At 58.1% G+C, this 8397-nt stretch overlaps 1 protein-coding gene and 1 long non-coding RNA gene across 4 annotated transcripts in view; one reads left to right on the top strand and one right to left on the bottom strand.

The window, feature by feature from the left end:
- Positions 1 to 8397, bottom strand: part of PARK2 (parkin RBR E3 ubiquitin protein ligase) — a 445454-nt gene that overhangs the window by 118757 nt on the left and 318300 nt on the right. The window lies entirely within an intron of this gene.
- Positions 5352 to 8397, top strand: part of LOC102255076 — a 4929-nt gene continuing 1883 nt past the window's right edge. For 2 of the 3 annotated variants that reach the window (XR_313582.2, XR_001362147.1), the window contains exon 1: positions 5352 to 8335. This is a non-coding gene — a long non-coding RNA (uncharacterized LOC102255076). The remainder of the gene's footprint in view (positions 8336 to 8397) is intronic. The other variant, XR_313581.2, reaches the window with a different exon arrangement.

Here is an 8397-nt window from a genome sequence, read left to right as displayed (position 1 = left end):
CTCTCTCTCTCTCTCTCTCTCTCCCTCGTTCTAATTGATTTTTAGAGAGAGGAAGGTAGAGGGAGAGAGAGAAACAGCAATGTGAGAGCAAAACATCAATTGGCCGCCGCCAGCACGCCCCTCCTGAGGGCTGAGCCCACGGCCCAGGAGGAGCCTGTTTTCTTATCAGCCTCGAGCTGACAGGAGGAGCCGCTGCCTTTACCCACCGAGCAAAGGGCAGTGTTCAGCTGGGGACACGGAGGACGGTGACCGGCCCTCCCCAGCACCTCAGCAGCAGCGGACAGAAGTGACGGGGACAGTCCGTCCTTCCGTCCGCTCCTCGGCTGGTCCTGGGGAAGGACCGCACGGCTGTTTCTCGGAGAATGGAGATGAAGGGGGACGGCGCCGTGCTGAACGCGCTAACTCCACAGAAGGGATGCCTGGCGACCTGCCCACGCCTTCGCTCACGAGCAGACCGGGCGGCAGGCCTCTGCCAGCGCTCCCCGTGTGTGCAGCGAGACACACAGGCGGGATGCGGAAGTGCTGCCACGGGCCAGGCTGCATCTCCAGCGTGAGGACAAACAGACTGTCACCCGTTTCTGCCTGAACACACGGGGCCTCAGGGCAGTGGACGAGAGCATGCTCTCTCTCTCTCTCTCTCTCTCCCTCGTTCTAATTGATTTTTAGAGAGAGGAAGGTAGAGGGAGAGAGAGAAACAGCAATGTGAGAGCAAAACATCAATTGGCCGCCGCCAGCACGCCCCTCCTGAGGGCTGAGCCCACGGCCCAGGAGGAGCCTGTTTTCTTATCAGCCTCGAGCTGACAGGAGGAGCCGCTGCCTTTACCCACCGAGCAAAGGGCAGTGTTCAGCTGGGGACACGGAGGACGGTGACCGGCCCTCCCCAGCACCTCAGCAGCAGCGGACAGAAGTGCCAGGGACAGTCCGTCCTTCCGTCCGCTCCTCGCTGTGTGTTTCCTGTCGTCTCCCCAGAGAGGCTGGTCCTGGGGAAGGACCGCACGGCTGTTTCTCGGAGAATGGAGATGAAGGGGGACGGCGCCGTGCTGAACGCGCTAACTCCACAGAAGGGATGCCTGGCGACCTGCCCACGCCTTCGCTCACGAGCAGACCGGGCGGCAGGCCTCTGCCAGGGCCACCCTCTCAGCCGTTCACACTCTTACTCCGAACACACACAGCCCAGCACGGAGGAGGGAGATGGAGGGAAGGCGTCATGGGGGCTTTACAACGCCTGGACCACGTGTGACCTGATGGACCAGGTACCCATCCTCCCCACCTCCCACCTCAGCCCCTGAGCCATGCTCACTGCCGACGTGGCCCGATGACATGGAAGCTTCTGCTGGGACAAATGCTGTGCGTCGGGGGCTCTCCTCATCCCCACCGGCTGCGCTGGGAGTGAGCTTCCTGCGATGTCACGAGAAAAAGGATTTTCTGAGACTCGCCCGCCCGGGAGGATGGGAAGTTGCAGAAGCTGTATTTCTGGGGACAGTCTGTCAGTCCATTGCATCGGGGTCCGCAGGGCCACCTGGTTCTCTAGGGACCCTGGGCGGATGCAAGGGAACCGGACAGAGCACAGAGCGCCAAGCACCAAGAGAGCGTGCTCCTTTGATGGGGGTTTGGGGGGGGGGTTTATTGCATTCCCCAATTTCCCCGGCTTGCATTGGCTCCACCCCCTTCAGCCTTCAGCCAATCCATGGTCCTCCAGGCTTGACTGACAGGCTCCTTCCCTGTGTCACCCTGACTTCACTGCACATGGGTCCACCGCCCCCTTGTGGACCACTCCTAGGGAACCGGACAGAGCACAGAGCGCCAAGCACCAAGAGAGCGTGCTCCTTTGATGGGGGTTTGGGGGGGGGGTTTATTGCATTCCCCAATTTCCCCGGCTTGCATTGGCTCCACCCCCTTCAGCCAATCCATGGCCCTCCAGGCTTGACTGACAGGCACCTTCCCTGTGTCACCCTGACTTCACTGTGCATGCGTCCACCACCCCCTTGTGGACCACTCCCCCCAGGGGTCCTCAGGGAGTAGCCAGTGGGTCCCTGGGGAGTGCAACGTTGCAGCTTCCTGGTGAAGCTGCCCAGATGACATGCCTATGATGGCTGGACTCCCCCCTGTTCCTTTCCTACCCTATATAATAAAACCCTAATATGCAAATTGACCAAATGGTGGAACGACCGGGTCACTGTGACGCACACTGACCACCAGGGGGCAGACGCTCAATGCAGGCGCTGCCCCCTGGTGGTCAGTGCACTCCCACAGGAGAAGTGCCTCTCAGCCAGAAGCTGGGCTCACGGCTGGCAAGTGCAGTAGCGGTGGCTGGAGCCTCTCCCACCTCCATGGCAGTCGGACATCCCCCGAGAGCTCCAGGACTATGAGAAGGAGCAGGCCAGGCTGAGCCCCCCCTCCCGCCCAGTGCACAAATTTCATGCACCGGGCCTCTAGTTATTAATAACAAGCAAATTACAACAGTGTCATAAAGACGTTGCTTTTTTTCACCCTTGAGTGTGTGAAACCAGTCACTTAAACAAAAAGTTTAGTTTGCAAACTTCTGGCTGGCAAAGAGTAATGATACCCCCTGCCCCCGCCCCCCCACTACTCTGGATTAGATTATCTCATGCAATGGACTAGAAATGGAAAATTCTGTCTCATTTAAAGTAAGTAAATAAATAAAACCCTTGCCAGCTGATTTGAAAATTGACCTGGAGTCATTTAGCTGCCTGCTCCTTTTGCCTTAGTATTTCCATCCATCAGGGAATTAGTTTGGTCCATAAATGTCGTCGATGTGGAATCTAAAGTCACCAAATTAAACAACCAGATTTCGAGTTCTCTTGATGGAGGGCACCTTCAGCTTGAAGCTGCCCGAGGATGAATCATGCAGCCACTCAGCGTCTCGCTTGCTGCGTCTCTTTGGTGAGTGACAGAGAGATGACTGCAGTGCCTGTGCGTTTCAGTAAGAACTCTGAGCTCTAGAATGATTGTAACGACATGTACGGGGTATAAGAGAGGGTTTGGTGGGGAAGAGAACGCGGTGTCACCCTCCATGGAGGAGATGAAAAGGAGGATCGGGGGGTCCCGGCGAAGCTGCTGGTCACTTTGCAGAAAAGGACAAAGCTTGTGATCAGGTGAGGAACTTGCGCTCTCACGGGGCAGTGGTTTGGGGGAATCGAGTCCAAATCAGAGGTTCTGGGGGGACAGGGAAGGAGGGGCTGCCCACTGCGACAGACTATGGGCTGGCTGGTCAGAATACTGGTTCACATTTTATTATTTTAAAAACATATAAGCACACATTTACATAGCAATCTTTTGATGGGCGAGCGAAGCTTTTTCAATTTTTTAAAGTACAGGTCTGCATACTGGAATGTTGAATCACTGTTCTTTTATGATCAGTTTTTCTGCCGTTTCCAGTTCCATTACTTTCAGGGAAAACGAGGACAGAGCAGCAGCAGCAGCCAATCAGCTCTCTGTTTCCCTGTGGTGGCTGCGGGCTTGGACGCGTGACCTCGGCTGAGCCAGTGGACTGCGGACTGGGAGCTGCCTATGTCATGCTTGTTCCCACCAGGGCGGGGCTGAGAGAGAGACTATATTCCTGGTCACCATCCTCAGCCGCCACACGTGGGCAGAGCCTCCCCCAGGGGTGCTGGCAGGAGCTTCCCGGAACCACCTCTGGGGGAACACAACCGCTCAATGAGGGCGTTGGCCGAGCTCTGAACCTTTCTCTCTTGGAATAGATTCTGTTTTCTTTATTTTCTTCAGTGCTAAGCACATCGTGTCACAGGAATGCTTGTCAGCATTAGAAAAACTTACGTTTTAATGTTTATATATTTTATTGATTTTTCACAGAGAGGAAGGGAGAGGGATAGAGAGCCAGAAACATCAATGAGAGAGAAACATTGATCAGCTGCCTCCTGCACGCCCCCCACTGGGAACGTGCCCAACCAAGGTACATGCCCTTGACCGGAATCGAACCCGGGACCCTTGAGTCCGAAGGCCGACGCTCTATCCATTGAGCCAAACCGGTTCTGGCAGATTCTGTTTTCTTTATCTTCTTCAGTGCTAAGCACATCGTGTCACAGGAATGCTTGTCAGCATTAGAAAAACTTACGTTTTAATGTTTATCCCTTTGGATCATTTCTTTTCTTTCTTTTTTAAAAGAAGAGCGAGAGTGCAAAGAGCATGATTAAACGGAGCAACACAGATCTAGACACCTTTCTAGGAACTTCATGTGCCATGTGCTTCCTGGAATAAAATCCATTCAGCGAGCCTCCCCTCCTCCTCCTGTTGCTTACTTGGCTTCAATATCATGTGACCCTCGGGACGCTCCTCCTCGCCGCTGAGAACAGCCCGAGTGAAAGCCGACCCGGCCTCCTGCTCTGACTGGGAGGGATGGTTCCTTCTCCAGGTGGAGACGGCTGTTCGCCTCGTTAATTCCCTAAATGGAACGACGGCTGCATTTCACGCTCAGGTTCGGGTGGGGGAACCGCTGACCCTGAAGGGCCCCATCCTCCCGCGTGGGCTGCGGGTGGAGACCAGGGGTCGCCTCTCCTGTCCCAGCCTCGCACCGAGACCCCACACCGCTGGCTTCACGGATAGCAGCCGAAGGCCAGTGTCGCTTTGCCTTGTTGCCATTATCATGATTATTTACACTCACACAGACCCCAGCGGGACCACACGCACGCTCACAGGGCGCAGAGGGGCCCGCAGCCCGGCAGTGCAGCAGGCAGCTGAGTGGCTGTGGACCCGGCGCTGATCTGGGTGAGGCGCCGATGAATATGCATCGCCCTGCCCTCATCTCCGGATGGAAATGATCGATACCCGGGCCGGGGCTGCGTCCACCAGCGCACAGGAAGCTCCGGGGAGAGGCTGGGCCTCGCTCCTGCTCATGATCACGGCCGCGGACAAGGACGCGCCGGAGGCTTCCCCGCGGCTGTCCGGAGGGCCCTCATTATCCACGCGGATGACGATGATGAATGCGGCTCCTCCTCGCCGCTGAGAACAGCCCGAGTGAAAGCCGACCCGGCCTCCTGCTCTGACTGGGAGGGATGGTTCCTTCTCCAGGTGGAGACGGCTGTTCGCCTCGTTAATTCCCTAAATGGAACGACGGCTGCATTTCACGCTCAGGTTCGGGTGGCTGTGGTTGATCGAAGGCATGACTCTGCACTGAACCGAAGCCCCCAGCTCGGCCTAGAACACACGTCCTGCCGTCAGCATGTCCCAGAGCCACAGACATGGCCACGGGGCCAGCTGGGGACGCGGAAAGCCACCCACGCACCCACGAGCATCCCGGGCCGCCCCGGAGGGGAGCGCCAGCTGGAAATGGATCTCTAGCAGCCGAAGGCCAGTGTCGCTTTGCCTTGTTGCCATTATCATGATTATTTACACTCACACAGACCCCAGCGGGACCACACGCACGCTCACAGGGCGCAGAGGGGCCCGCAGCCCGGCAGTGCAGCAGGCAGCTGAGTGGCTGTGGACCCGGCGCTGATCTGGGTGAGGCGCCGATGAATATGCATCGCCCTGCCCTCATCTCCGGATGGAAATGATCGATACCCGGGCCGGGGCTGCGTCCACCAGCGCACAGGAAGCTCCGGGGAGAGGCTGGGCCTCGCTCCTGCTCATGATCACGGCCGCGGACAAGGACGCGCCGGAGGCTTCCCCGCGGCTGTCCGGAGGGCCCTCATTATCCACGCGGATAACGATGATGAATGCGGCTCCTCCTCGCCGCTGAGAACAGCCCGAGTGAAAGCCGTCCTGGCCTCCTGCTCTGACTGGGAGGGATGGTTCCTTCTCTGTGTCCGCCTCGTTAATTCCCTAAATGGAACGGCGGCTGTATTTCACGCTCAGGTTCGGGTGTCTGTGGTTGATCGAAGGCATGACTCTGCACTGAACCGAAGCCCCCAGCTCGGTCTAGAACACACGTCCTGCCGTCAGCATGTCCCACAGACGTGGCCACGGGGCCAGCTGGGGACGCGGAAAGCCACCCACGCACCCATGAGCATCCCGGGCCGCCCGCTGGAAATGGATCTGTTCCTTCTGCAGGACCTCGGCCGCACGCGTGCCTGTCCGGGGAGTCCCAGAACCGCTCCAGCTGTGAGTTTGCAAGGCCTCAATCCACGACCTGTGACTGTGAGGTCATGGCTTTAAGACCACGAAGCACTGCTCGGTTTGCCAAATGCCCAGTGGTCAGTTCCAAGCTGAGGAGACGGCGGGGAAATGCCCAGTGGTCAGCTCCAAGCTGAGGAGACGGCGGGGAATGCTAAGCTAACCCTCCCCAGGGAGGAGCGGGCGGGTTTGGAGCCCCAGCTGAGTCAGGTGAGGGACCGGCCCCGCTGGTCCCCTACTCTCCTCCGGGCCTCCTGTGGAGGGGCAGCCACACCCGCTCTGCTGCCCCCTGCTGGCCCGGGGGGCTGGGTGCACCTGTGCTGATGGGCCAGCCCCAGGGGAACCAGTGACACCCACTTGTCATTGCCAGGATGCCATGGCCAGACAGCCCGTGGAGGAAAGGGACACTCCTCTGGCCTAGAGAATATGGGGAGTGATTTCCTGCCTCTATTGGCGACACGAGTGGACAGAAGAAAGGCGGTCGGGGTTTTACTTTACCCCGTGGCCGGGAAGCACGCGAGCGGTATGCGTGTCTCTCACCCCCTGTAAGCCAGGCTCTGACGGCTCAGAGACAGGTCCCAGACCCACAGCACACGAGAAGGGCCTTCTCAGAGGTGATGGTTCCAATATTTCTCATCTCAAATGCTTGTCTCACCACCTCACGCCGACACGCCTCCCCTAAGGGGCGGAACAGGGGTCCTCTCCCCTTGACCCCGGGCCGACCTTTGTGACCCTGGATCAGCAGGGGGCAGAGAAGTGATGCTGTGTCACCTCTGAGGCCAAGGCTGTACACAGTCCCTGCCTGGCATGCAGCCCCCTGCTGTGAGGAAGCCCAGGCCACGCAGGGGGACCCACAGGCGGTCCAGCCCACAGTCGCATCCACCTCGACCGTGGCTCAGGCCGCACCAGGTCCCGGGGGTCAGGTCACCCCAGTCTCTATCCTTCCAGATGAGGACCTGGGCGCCGGGGCCCGGGCAAGCCCTCCCGCCCTGGTCGGCTCCGACTCAGTGCATTACTCCTGCGTGTCACTCCCATGGGGGGTGGGCTACTGTGCACCAATGATTCTTCAGGATTCTGTTCAAGGAGAGGGAATTCAATGGCTCAGGTGACAGACTAAAGGGACAGTTCTTCTTCTTATTATTTTTTAATGACAAGGAATCTCCCTTCAGGCACCTATACGGTAAGGCATGTTTATTTACTTAGTACGTGAATGGCCCAGCCGGCGATTTCTCTTTGCCTTGTCCAGAGCTGGTCCCGCCCACTCCCCAGCAACCAATGTGTGGAGCAAGCAAATCCATGCACGGACTGGCCCCGTTATGGTATCCGGCCTTGAGTGCAGACAGTCTGCCTTTAACAGGGCCACGTGCGTCCCATGTCCTGCCACCATGGCTCCCGAGGCGGCCCGAGGGCTCCTTCCCATGGTGACGCCTGGCCATCTCCAAGGTTAGGCTGCATTTGTGCTGGTTTAACTCCCCGAACTCATTACACGGTGTCTTCGCTGCATTCAATCCCCCGGGACACCACCTCCCCACACCGCCCCCTCCGCCGCGACGCACATGTTACATTTCATTGCATCGGCGTTGCAATAGGTTACATGTCAGACAGCAGAGGAGTGAGGCTGTGCTATCCCAGGGAAACCTACTGCTTATCTTTAAGGAGAGGTGCAGGTTTAATTAAGACATACACATCTAAGATTCACCCCCGCAATTAGACGCCTGGCGTCTGCGTTCGACATGCACTAATTAGGCTCTAATCAGCAAAGGCGCTGCCTCCCTCGGATGACTGCGTCGCCCACCCAATTACCGAGGCTCGTCCTGCCCACTGGCGTGCCCTCGGCTCCCCGAGACGACCTCCCTGAGTTCAGGGGGACATCAGAGGGTGGAGGGGCCAGGCCATGGCTGGCAGCCTGCACGCTCCTACTGAGGAAGCCCTACTGTGTTTGCCAAGAAGGTCGAGTAATACACACAGTTTATGTTGAGACGCTGCCATGGGCCAGCCCGGTGGGCTGTCTGACGCCGTTAGCTAACCTGGCACACCGTTCCCAGGGCTGCTTTCTGTCAGGGCTGGAGAACTTCCTTTGAAAAGTCTAACTTGCTGGGAATTCTGTTTGCTGTGATTTCTTAGATTTTATTACAGTAAAGGAAACGGACTCAGCCCCGCCCTAAGGTTCCGAATGCTGTGGGAGCACCGGCTGCAGCTGGACGGGCCCATGGTTTCTGGCCGAAGGAAGAAGCAGGAGAAGGTAGGACACTCCTCCCGCCCCACCCGACACGCGGAAATGGCCCCGGAGCCTGCTGGGTCCAG

The sequence above is a fragment of the Myotis brandtii genome, unplaced genomic scaffold (genome assembly GCF_000412655.1).
Source record: "Myotis brandtii unplaced genomic scaffold, ASM41265v1 scaffold229, whole genome shotgun sequence".
NCBI lineage: Eukaryota > Metazoa > Chordata > Mammalia > Chiroptera > Vespertilionidae > Myotis > Myotis brandtii.
Note: the sequence above shows the minus strand (reverse complement) of the source record. Positions and strands in the feature narration are given on the sequence as shown.